At 35.5% G+C, this 13,113-nt stretch overlaps 1 long non-coding RNA gene across 2 annotated transcripts in view; it reads left to right on the top strand.

Annotated features, from left to right (window-relative positions):
- The window catches only part of LOC109495729, a 369,888-nt gene extending 357,148 nt beyond the window's left edge, over positions 1-12,740 (top strand). Inside the window, exons 6-7 of one of the 2 annotated variants that reach the window (XR_006592080.1) lie at positions 7,125-7,200; positions 7,839-12,740. This is a non-coding gene — a long non-coding RNA (uncharacterized LOC109495729). Of the gene's footprint in view, positions 1-7,124 lie in introns of both variants that reach the window. The other variant, XR_006592077.1, reaches the window with a different exon arrangement.
- Positions 12,741-13,113: the final 373 nt, after the last annotated feature.

Here is a 13,113-nt window from a genome sequence, read left to right as displayed (position 1 = left end):
TACGTATAGCCAAGCATTAAGGCTTTCAGAAATTGTTGATTCTAACAAAAAAACTTCAAAGTTCTTAACATATGGTTGTTGTTGATTGAATTTATCTCGCACAACAAGAAACTAAGATAAGATTTCATTCAACAAAGAACACTATGAAGTATTGCTTTATGGAAATCCATTAGCTGGAACTCTAAAGTTTGAAGTAACATGAGAAATGCAAATAACAACAATATAATTAAACTGTCAAATGTGATAGAGAAATTTATGTGAAAATGCATGTAGTCCCAGTTTTCTTTACTTTCTCCCCCCTGCTTTTAAGGCAACATCAAAACAGTTACTTCTGAGAATATTTATAACCTGTCAAGAGAAAAGACTAGAGACTATGTGGCTATGAATCCCTGAGGGAAAATGTTAGTTTCAAAGCACCATTGATGTAAATATTGCCTCTTTTCTATTTTGTGGAATGGGTTGTTATGCTGATAAATTTGTGTTAAAAACATAATTATCTAAAAGCCACTGGCATAAAAACACCAGTGCATTTTTGTAATAGAATTATAGATATGGGCTCATCTGTAATATAGGAGACACAGTCTTAATACAATGAATTTTTTATGTGAAGAAAAAATAGCACAATGGCAACACAAAGATGTTTAAGAGAAAGTTTGGTATGGTTGTTGGGAGATACTATTAAAAGAAAAAGACATTCTTGCAGAGAAATGTTATTATTTCTGCTAAGCTATGCAAAAGGTGGAACATGTCTAAATTTTCACTCTCATACCAACACTTACATTCTTACACTCACACACGCACACACACACACACACACACACACACAAATCCCAGCTCCCAAAACATTTCCTCTCTTCCTCTCCTTGGTTTTCATTTGGTTTTATTTATACACTGAGATTATTTTATATATTGTGTAGCAAAATATCTCTGCTAACAAATCAACTACAATAAAAATAACCAGGTTACACCATTCATAACTTAACTAATAGAATAGGAAATATTAATGTTCTAAAAGAAGCACTGACTCCTAATTCATGGGAATTAAATATTGTTTGTCCAAGGAAAGAGTTTAGAGTCAAAGATGAAGGGAGCAGTTAGAATAACAGTAGACATAGGAGAAAAGAGATGTGTATATCTATGACTATGTTTTCATTTTATTTTTTTATTTTATTTTTTGAGAGAGAGAGCATGCATGTGAGAGAGACAGAGAGAGAGAGAATCTTAAGCAGACTTCACCCTCAGTGTGGAGTCTGACGTGGGACTCCATCTCAGGAACCTGAGCCCAAATCATGAGTCAGGTGCTCAGCTGACTGAGCCACTCAGGTGTCCCATGTTTTTCATTTTAAAATAGAAAATTATTTTACATACCTAAGAGAAAGTTTCATTTTAGCAAATTGTCAACTGTTTTTTATTGAATAAATACATTTTTAATTTTAATTTGTTTAATAAAACTCTAATAGTCATTTTCATAAGGCCATTGTGAAGAATAAATAAATGAGATATATATATATATAGCGTATGGTATGATTGCAAATGATATATGAAAGTACACATAGAAACATAGAAACTCTAAGCTTTAGAAGAAAACATTTCTCAGGATTTTTAGGTATGCAAAGTTCCCCTGATATAATGGTATGTCAGAAGCCTAGTAGATGGGCTTTAGTTTCGCATCTATTACATGTCAAAGGCATTGACCTAGATCGCATGTATTCATTGATTCTTTTTAGGTGATCAATGATGCTGCACATTTTCCTGAAGTAATGAACGAGTATTTTTCGGAACTAGAACTGATAATGTTAAAAATAAAGGAAAAAAAAAAGATTTCATTATGCCTTTATGATTAAAAAAAAAAAAGTAGACCAAAAAAACCCCATAACAAACAAACAACCCCCCGCCCCACCCCCCCCCACACATGCATAATCTTCTGAAGTCAGGCCTATTTATCTTATCTAAACTCAGGAGTCCCCTTCACCTCCCTTATTTCCATTATACTCACTTCCATTTTATTTCTCTCATGTTCCAACTCCATTCCATCATAATCTTGCCTTAAAAACCACTCTGAAACCAAGTGGGTTATTACAACGTGCTTGTCCATAAGTGATTTTGTGAAAGTAATTTATTGTGACTCCAACTAGGATATCGTTTATTTATTTCTCCTAGGACATTTGTCAGCAGTTGTCTCTTATTTCTCTCGGAGAAAGTGTCACTGGACCCTCTTTTATTACAAAGGAGAATAAGAATCTTCATTTCCCAGGTTTCTCACCAGTTTCATGTTGGCTTTATTCTAATCAATGTGTTGTTGCTGGTTGTGTGAGGACTGGAGTGAGAATAAAGGTTCAGGATCTGAATAGGTCCATCAGCCAGCTGAATGGTTCATGTCCTGCCAGTTCACTCATAGAGCTTACAGATACATGGTTTCTCCTCTCTACATTAGGAAGTAAGGGGAAGCTATATCCTCTGAATGAAGTGGACAGTCTTTTAATAACTCTTTCTAATATTCATGTGGTGTATGTATTTCTGTGGCTGAGAGTTTTAATATCTGAATTACATTTTGGGCTTTTGTACTATCCTGGGTCTTCACCACTTGTTACACACATATTTTCAATGTCAATAGGAAAGATACAAAAATTCTTAAATGCTACTTTGAAGAAATCTGTTGATTTATATTTGTTTATTCTGAAAACTCTTTTGAAACTTAAATTTAAATATACTTATAAAATATATTGTTTTTCCCTTCAGAGTGATATAAAACAACAAGGTCCAGGTAATAAGCCTCTGGCAATTAATAATTAACTTTCACAGAGAGGTTTTATGAAATGTATTTTGGGTGATGACCCATCTCCAACTGCTACAATATTATTATGAGCCTAAAACTAGTAACACAGATGAAATGAAATCCACAAAGAAAATGACAGGATTTTTAGAACTTTTAGATACTGTATTTGACATTTTAGTAAGAAGTGTTAAGTTGACTTAAACAAGTCAATCCAATTTCTGTGCTCTGTTAATTTTGTTTGTCTTCTAAGTGAGTCAAGATCAATAGGATTACCATGTTCCTCTAATTCAAATCAAGATACTGACCTGAAAATAGATAATTCCATTATCCTCATGGGCATGGTTTTATTATTGGTGTCATTGGTACTTACTGAGTTTTCCTGGTACTTACTGTAATGTCGTGATAACCTGTATTCAACTCAATCAGGGTTTACTAAATGCCTTCAACCATATGCACATGGATTGTATAAGAATACATGGGACTAAAGTCAGTGTTCTAGATCAATGTGAAAGAAAGGGTTACAAAAAGAACTCCAGGATTGTATCAGAGCTGTGCAGAATACCCACTACAGCAGACAAGATCAGATGGTAGTCCTTGTTTGGGGTTCATAAACAATTTTCAAAACAGCAGGCCATTGTTCTCAGCTCTTTGTTTTTTGCGGGTCTGTGAACTCTTCATCAGATGGGAAGTATGATGATTTTGCTCTTTCTGAAAATGTGAAAATCTTTTGACGATGATTTTTCTGGTAGTATAAGTGGTAAGGAAAAGAAATGAAGGAATTTAGTCAAGTTGTTTGCAAAATGTTATGAAAGGAGTCATTTAGGGATTGGTTTACTAGTTTATGGACCTTTAACAGAATCCTTAGAAGGTTTTGTAAACATTACCAAACCAAGCTTGAGGAAGTCTGGCAATAACCCATTAGGTAAATCATAATTCTATAAAAAAAGAGAACCATCTGTATTTCCATTCTGGAAGATCCACTCTGACACTGGCATATCAGAATATGGACACTCTTTATGGCCAACAGCAGCAGCAGGATGTCTGGTCTTGGATTTTTCAGTTCCTTCTTTCCTGTGATTTGACATCCTCCACATCACCAACTACTCTGATCAAATTCAGAATCGTGCAAATGGTTGATGTACCCCTCTTTCACATTTCTCACTATCAAGTCTATTGTATTAATCATTAGTACTCTTTTTGCAGATATACTGGAATTTTATATTTTATATTACAGATTTGGAAATAGTAAATTTATGGTTTGCCCCTTAATGAACACACGATTATTTTCATTTTGTCATTTGATACTCCAAAGGAAATGTAGCTGACTGTAAGAAGGACACAGATTTCTTTTTTAAATTTTAAGGGTATATTAAATTTTTTTTTAATTTTTTTTCAACATTTATTTATTTTTGGGACAGAGAGAGACAGAGCATGAACGGGGGAGGGGCAGAGAGAGAGGGAGACACAGAATGGGAAACAGGCTCCAGGCTCTGAGCCATCAGCCCAGAGCCCGACGCGGGGCTCGAACTCACGGACCGCAAGATCGTGACCTGGCTGAAGTTGGACGCTTAACCGACTGCGCCACCCAGGCGCCCCAAGGGTATATTAAATTTTTATGCATTTTAAATTCAGTTAATGCCCTAACTTCAAATTTCGAATATACTATTTTTTTTTTCAGAAAGATATTTCTGGGGTCAAGTTTTCTAGGGCTTGCTGCTTTTGGTCACTTGACAACTTGTTTATTGTTTATGTCATCTTAATATAGCTCTGTATTCTGTGAAATTAGGATTGTGAAAGTACTGGGCCTGCATTATTGTGAGGATTAATAAAATAAGTCCTGTGAAGTACATTTGCAAAATGTATTCAAAATGTTATTGAGAATTTAGCCTTTACTACCATTTGTTTTGCACTTCATACCTTTAGAAGTTTGCTCACGTGTATTTCTGACCTTCATAATAGCTTTATGAAGTGGGCAAGATTGAATATACCTATCCTAATTTGAGAGTGTAAGAACTGTTTAATTTCTTCATTTCTAGAGGATATGAATAATCTTATGAAAGTAGATTCAATAAAATGAGAGTCATAGCAACATTATATGGCTTCCAAGGTCAGAAAATTAATTAGGGACAAACCTAGGGCAGGCTTCAGGTGCCTCGAGTTTCATTTTAACTTCTTACTTTCCCATTATTCTTTCCAAATAGATGTGTCTCAAAGGATGTAACTGTGCTTTCTCCTAAAACAAGAAAAGTTGTGTAACTGTAAATGAGTTAAAAAATTTTTTTTTCATGTTTGTTTATTTTTGAAAGAGAGAGCATGAGTCAGGGAGGGGCAGAGAGAGAGAGGAAGACACAGAATCCGAAGCAGGCTCCAGGCTCTGAGCTGTCAGCACAGAGCCTGACAAGGGGCTCAAACTCACAAACTGTGAGATCATGACCTGAGCCGAAGTCAGAAGCCTAACTGACTGAGCTACCCAGGTGCCCCCACAGACTCCTTTTAATTTCTTTTTTTGATTGCAGGGCAGAGGTTTTCCTCCATCCTCTGGCAGTTCCCTCAATGTAACATGAAGCTCTGTAGATGTCTAATTAGAACAAGATTGGCAGCAGAGCTAAATTTTGTTCCCTGTTTTGCTGGCTACTCTTCCATTCAGAAGTCATGACACCTGGGATATATAAAATAGGAAATGTCAAAGATACAGACAAAACATGGTATAGCCCCAGTTCAAAATAAGCATCTCTAGGCAGAACGTCCCCCAAAAGTAAAGATGACAGCTGTGTGACAGAGGATTCCAGAAAAGATAGACTTTAAAGGACTTTAAGAATGTCCTAAAGGCAATTCAAGACAAGTATAAATAACAGGACATGTGGTTTATAGGAAGAAAATATTTTCATTTTCTTCTGGTCCATTTTAATTCATTTAACTGTGGCTAGTTCTTTTTCTGCCCTTGGGCATACCCAGTGCTTGTGTTTGGGGTGGTGGTGGTTGTGGTAGTTGGGGGTTCTCTTGCAGATAATCAACAACTCTCTGGTTATTCTATAAGAAAATTACCAGTTTAGCAATTATCATATATAGTTCAGTATAAAATAAAAATAAACTCCTTCTTCATTTAAAGTTTAAGTTTTTTTCTTCTCCCAACTGTTGGAGGTTAGGAAGCTGTGGAGGGGAAAGAAAACATTGTAGACTTCCTATGCATGTTCCCATCTAGCATTTCTACTGCTCTGTCCCAGTGCATTAGGTTACTTGAGACTTCTCCAGGATTCCAAATGACGGAAGGAAAGGGATATAGGAGTCAAGTAGTGGTCTCCATTAACTTGAATTCATGTGTTACTGGTTTTCCCTAGGTATGGCAGTATTGATTCTATTTCTTCTGCTTCCTTCCGCCCCCCCAAAATAAAAACACCTCTGCTGGAGGTATCATGTCTTCAGTTACTTTGGATAAGTTTCTCTGTCTCGTATCCTAAGATACATCTCTTAGCCAGGAACATGTGGTAGAACTCTTCCAGTTTCTTTCTTCAGAGGTATGTTACTTCAAGCCATCCCTCTTGAGTGTGATGTAAAATGTCAGGAGGCTAGCTGGTTTTCTGCCTTTCTGGCTTTTATTTTGTCATGGCCTGTATGAGAAACATGCACTTTTTGCTCCTATAAATTATGGAGGAATAAAGATTCCTTTTCATTGCTTCATCATGAGAAAAACTGGTTTGTGGGTATCAGCCATTTTTTTAGTCTCTTTTATAAGTCTTTTCCTTTGTTTTATCTTAGCAATATTAAATAAATAGAAGGAAAGTTTATTTGCCATGCATATATTTGGAAGGACTAATGGTTTGTGTATTAGGAAAGAATATAGAAGTGCTTTCTAGTATGCAACTTTTCATTATTAGGTTTATCTGAAGAACAAAGTTCTCACTGTAGAAGACAGCCAGGAATTTTATGGTGCCCTTCACATTTATATCATTCCTTATGTTACAGACTTTCAGTTCCAAAGAATAAAATGTGCCAACTGTCTTGCATGGAGCATTCCCAGTAGTATTGTCTGTGTCACTCATGTCACTGCTCACAGGAAGGAAAGGTTATTCTGTCAATGAGACCTGGTGCCTCGCATGCTCCAGATGTTAAGCATGTTATGCTTTAAAGCGTGTCTACCAGGCTTCCTAGGAGACTAAATTTGGGTGTATGAGATGGTATGCAGGGCAGGAAAAGAATATTCAACAGATATCATTTAAGTATACCCTAGAAATTTTAAATTTTGCCTTCCAGAAATATTCTCTTAAGTAAAATCACAAATTTAAAGAGTTTGTGCTTTGATTGAAAAGATTATAAGTCTAATCATGAAGTTTGACTTTCTCCTTTTCAGTGAACACCAATAAAGGAAAATTAGCCTGGGAGAAGATGTGTAGCATTCCCAGTAACAAATTTATGGACATCTGTAGGTAGGTCTGGGTTTAAATTCTGGTTCAAACATATACACACCAAGTAACATACTTAAGCTATTTGAGCCTTCTCTATCTCGTTTATAAGGTAAGTGGAATAAAATTAATTCTTGAGATTGTGGTTAAAATGAAGTAAGACAAATTCTTGGAACATTATAAGTATTTAATAAATGGTAGTTACCATCATCATTATCATTTAAATGTTCATCAGAGAATAAGATTCTGAATTGTGTCTGTTACCTATTCTTCCTATCTATCTTCTCTGATATTGAAGATAAATAATACTCAACTTGAAAGGTACAAATATTTAGAGGATAGAGGTCAAGCAGTAGTTGTGTAATCTCAGGCAGTAAGCTCAGAGACACTTGAATACTGACCAGTAGTTTAAATAATTGTTAATTTGGGGGGCGGGGGAATCACGACAGAAGGAATATTTACATTAGGAGCTATGAAGACTTAAAAGCCATATATGTAGCAAGTAAATTAACATTTCAGAATTAAAAAAAATTCCTTCCTGAACTGGTGTCAATTTTTATGTCAGGAGACCTCACTCCTCACTCATTTCCTTATGCTTTAGAAATTTTAGAGACCAGAAGTGAACTGGTCATTAACTACATTCCTGTTCTGTTGATTTCCAGTCCCCAAGAGTAAATTCAGTAAAATGAAGACAAATGTAAGATTTCAATGGCAACCATATTTTGGGGCTAATTTTGATTAGATTTCATAAATACTTCTTCCATCGCACAAAGATTTTTGAGCTCAGGTAATGTAATTTTCAGAAAAATTTCTTTCTTGTAAAGTAATAGTTGTAGTCTAGATGTTGAAAGCAAAAACAAAAGCATGGTCTCTTTGTAAAGTATGTTTTGTGGTACATTGGCCTCTTTAACCAAACACACACATAGTTCGTAATCACCATTGAGTAACACTATTTGGTGAAACAGAATTAATTTTCTGAGGACTTAATAATAATTCATTAGGAGAACAGAAGTCAAAATTAACGATCCCAATCCTAGATGTGAAGAACTTGTACTTTACCTTTTTAGAACTGTTTGTGAATTCTATATAGAAGAAACTTGAACTGTTTGGCTATAATTAGCTTTTGATTGTAAAAAAAATTGAGTAGAATTGCTTCCTCAAACATATTTCTTTAATATGGGAAAGAACACACAGATGTGCTGTGATTACACTGAAAACATATGAATTCATTTGTCCGGTTTATTTTAGGAAATATTTTGAGGATTATTGCCCAAAGGGTAAAACCCAAGCAGTTGAAACCTTTAGAACATGAATGACTTTTTGAAAACATTTTTACACTATCTAGAGGGAATGATGCCCAGAAATAATATCGTGAAAGATTTAATATATAAGACATTCCATGATGGATTCTCTTCTCAGAATGACTCTCATGTTGACCAATGACATAAAAAGGCTGGATTATGGATGGGTTGTTTAGAAAACACCGCTTGATTGTTTCATGGGTAAATCTACTTTGAATACAAGCCGTTTATTGTGCTTAAACTGTACCTCAATAAAGTCAAGAGAAAGTAAATCACTACCAAGTGTGAGATAAAAAAGATTGGGGATCATATGAAAAGAGGAGAAAGCTGCTTCCCCTTCCACAACACAGAATATGGTATGACTGAGTTTCAGGTTGGAAGAGGAGAAGGAATTGGGAAGATAATTTTTGGAAAAAAAGTAAGCTAACTGCTTTTCCTGCCTCCAGTTGTCTTTGAGGTGGAGGGCAGGGAATAGAAGAGAGGAAATAGAAAAAGGTTATATATGTCGGAGAGCTGAAGGAGGTATCAAGATCCTGGGATTTTGCTGCGTGAAGACAGAAGCCTTGTAGACCTGTCCAGCAGCTCTAATGTGAGAGAAAGAGCTAACAGGATAGAAGCACAAGGTTCCTATGAAGCTTCCCTTGGGCCTGAGAATGGTATGGAATAGACATGAATGTTTTTGCCTGTCCAGGTAATGAGGAGGTTGGCAGAAGCAAGGGAGTGGATAAATCAGACGTGCTAGTCACATGTAAGCAGAGCTGAAACATTAAAGTAATGGTTATTTTGAGGGGTGGGAAGGTAGGACAATAGAAGTGATTGCCATTTATCAGTCTGCCCCAGACACCAGAATAGTCTACAAATGTTGGCAGCCAGGAGTTTCATAAAGGAACAGCTACAGACCACGTAAGCCTCACAGGCTTACACCTCCATCATGCCTCATGGTCAGTAAGCCTCACCTCCTAACTTTGAGAAGAAAGATGAGAATCCGTCAAAATGGGGAATGTTGAAATTTGGATTTCTAAAATCTTAAATGGGCTTTTTATGTAAAAAAAAAAACAACAACACTTAAATTTTCATTACTGATCTGAATTCCACATTGAGAGACGAAGACAGAATTAGTCCTAAATTCTGTGGACAATTATAATTGAAAATATTTTTGATCTCAGAAAGAATTGGAGAATATATATAGTGAAAAAAAACCAAAAAACAAAAAGGAAACAAAATAAACAAGCTAGAATAATCCCTACTGGTATAGATTCTAAAACAGCTCTTTTGTTCATTACATCTGTATTAAGCTATATATCTTAACTGTTACAGTCCATAGCAATAGTCTGTCTTTCCTTGCTATGTTTATAGTCCCAGTTATGTGAAACTGTATTTGAAACCAAATCTTATATCTTAATTTGTTTGTAATAAGGAAATAAAATGAAAGAAGAACATATATTTCCTTTTTTTTTTTTTTTACAAAAAATACCATTAAAATTAGGAAGGAAATGAGCAAATGTAGTAAATAGATTTACTTAGTAAATATATCATTCATATCTCAAAATTCCATTGAATTAATGCCAAATATTTTGAAAGTAATATTTTGATCACAAATCTTGTTTTTAATTTTTGCATTTATATGTATTTGCAAAGCTACATAGATTCATATATATGGCCCTCAGTATACCAATGCATGAAGATAAATTAATTTTTTAAAGTTTAGGTTATGATATATTTAAGGTTTGCCTAATATGCTTGGCTAGTTTTCATCAATATTCTTTGAGATCTTAATCTTTTAATAAAGTCAAAATATATATACTAATACAATGAAGTTAACACAATCCTTTAATAAATCTATACAAGCGTTTGAATTCTATGGTAATCTTTTTTTTAAATCAAAGATGATTAATTAGCTATTTATGTATCCTTTTATGCTAAAGTTTTCTTCACATGACACTGGATTAGTTCCCTTAAGATTCACAGCTCCTATGTTTTGCTGTTACTCAGTTTATGAAGCTTTAAAGCAGCTTAGTATTCTCCTAAATCATTCTGTCACTTGGGATCCATCCCTAATTTCTCACATTTATCCATTAATGTGCAGCCTTTCTAGTATAATAAGTCCTTGGGAAATTCACACTGAAATATTTCCTTTCCTGTATTTCTCTGTATAATACAACAGTGTTCTGAAATTTGCCATTTAAATAGTAGCTAAATTAAAGTCCAGAGCTGTTGTCATGTTGGTGATGACTAAAGAAACTCAGATACTTCTATCCAGAATTCTTCTTTCCTGTGTCCTATGAATAAAACATTAGTGAATTCAATGTATCTTTCTAACTTCGGGTTTGTTTGCAAAATTTAAGTTTATGAAATGAAAATATGTCCCTAAAGGCACGTTATCAGTGTTAATGCTTTTCCCATTTTGTTCCTTCTTATGACTGAGAACCTACCTTGATTGTCACTATCAGCCATTTAAATATTATTACAGATCTTTTCTATCTACATTATTCTTTTTCTCCATGGCATCCAAATACATTTTTCTAATAGCAGGAATACATGTCCCTATGGCTAAAATGGGACCCAACATCTACTGAAAATTCCTTACAAGTATAAAGAAACACCGGCTGGAGAGTTGTTTGTTATGAAAGGACATCAGAGAAGTAGAGCAGAAAAGGCTTGGTCTTGTATGGATGGTATCATATTCTAATGTCATGCTCAAGAAATCTAGTTTTGATTTTAAGTCTCCTCAGCCTAGAACATCAGGTACCTCTCTGCTTTCATTGGGGTATGTTAAGGGCAGGTGTTTTGGTCATTTTTGTGCTTGGCTTATAATAGGTGTTCCATAAATGTTGACTGAAGACTAGGCAGACTTTTGACTGTGGGGACACAGAGTGATTATTGAAAGGTCGGGATCTAGGAATGGTATGACAGCTTGTTCACCTCCAGTGGAAAAAGATTTGAGTCACTTAAGGGGAAGTACTTGATCATTTTGCTTGAGGTCAATGCTGGTTGTAGAGATGAACAGTAAAATGAGAGCATTGTAGGAGAGTGTTTGTACTTGGTTAGACCATTAGAGTGTGGTATTTCACCCACAACCTACGGCCTTAGTAAGTAATGACGTAATCCTCAATTCACGAACAAGAAAATGAAAGGATGAGGCTTGGCTGCATGGGTTCATTCTTCATCCATTGTGTGGTGCTTTCCTGTGTGGATGTCCACTCACTAAGTGTAAGGAGCCCTCTCCATCTTTCCCGTGGGCAAGATCTTCCACAGCACCAATACCAGTAGTGTAATTACTTAGAGTTGTACACTGCCTGCTGTTTACAAAGCCTTTTCACATGCCTTTCACGCACAATATCTTACATTATATAACAACTCTGAGAGGTTCCCACGACAGGCAATTATTGCCATTCTGAATATGACAAAAATTGCTTTGCGAAATATTAAGAGACTTGACCAAGTATATATGGTGATAATAGAAGGCATTCGACTCAAATGAATCTTCTAGCTGTAAATCCAGTGCTCTTTCCAGAATACCAAGATAATTTCAGTAATTAAAGAGTAACTATTAATCGTAGACTGGGTGTTAAGTGTTCTCATTTTGAAAATAGTCTCCTATGATAATCATATACATGAATCCTGACTTTTGCTTGATTTTCTTTCCTGCCTTCCCTTCTCCTTCCTCAGATATATTATCTTATGTGGCTCAGTAGCTTGGCTAATGCCTATTAATAGGAAGCTAATATTAGAATATTCATTGAACTATTTCTTTGTTTAAATGAAGATTTGTACTTTTCTGCAATCAAATAGCATCTTCTGTGCCTAGTCAGCTGGCAAGTTTTACAAAAGTATAAACACTATACTTTTAAGATCTAAGCTAATTGACAGGAATGAGTGACTATAATTCACTTGAGAACTCTTAGGAAAAAATGATTAGAGATGACACAAAACATGTGTAGGGTCCTGTTTGTAGTTGTTCCCAATGTACAGCTATTAACCTTAAGTGCATTGGTTGGTACCTAGCATATTACTGAAATAGGGGAAAAATGAAATAAAATCAGAAAAGATTAGAAGTGAAATACTCATTACTTGTGTTTAATTGAGAGACTATTATGTTCCAGGCTGTAGTGCTCAGATAATCATTTAAGCTTTATGTTATATTTCAAGTGTATTAATTTATTTTGAGATATAGAGAGAACCAGCAGGGAAGGGGCAGAAAGAGGGGAGGGGACAGAGGATCCAAAGCAGGCTCTGTGCTGAGAGCAGAGAGCCTAATGTGGGGCTCGGACTCATGAACTGTGAGATCATGCTGAGTCAAAGTTGGACACTCAACCAACAGGCACCCTTAAGCTTTATATTTTTTTTAAAACACAGATACTTTTCCTATGTATCTATCAATCAGTCATTTTAGAGAGAGTGCGCAAGTGAGGGAGAGGAGCAGAGAGAGAGAGAGAATCTTAAGCAGGCTCCATGATCAGCACAGAGACCGATAGAGGGCTTGATCCCATGACCCTGGGATCATGACCTGAGCTGAAATCAAGAGTTGGACGCTCTCTGACTGAGCCACCCAGGCATCCCTAAAACACAGATACTTTAATATTTTACAAATAGTGAAGCTGAACCCAACTGAAGTTATATGCTGTTCTCGGGTCCT

The sequence above is a fragment of the Felis catus genome, chromosome F1 (assembly GCF_018350175.1).
Source record: "Felis catus isolate Fca126 chromosome F1, F.catus_Fca126_mat1.0, whole genome shotgun sequence".
NCBI classification, from domain to species: Eukaryota; Metazoa; Chordata; class Mammalia; order Carnivora; family Felidae; genus Felis; species Felis catus.
This window is presented reverse-complemented; position numbering and strand designations above follow the sequence as displayed.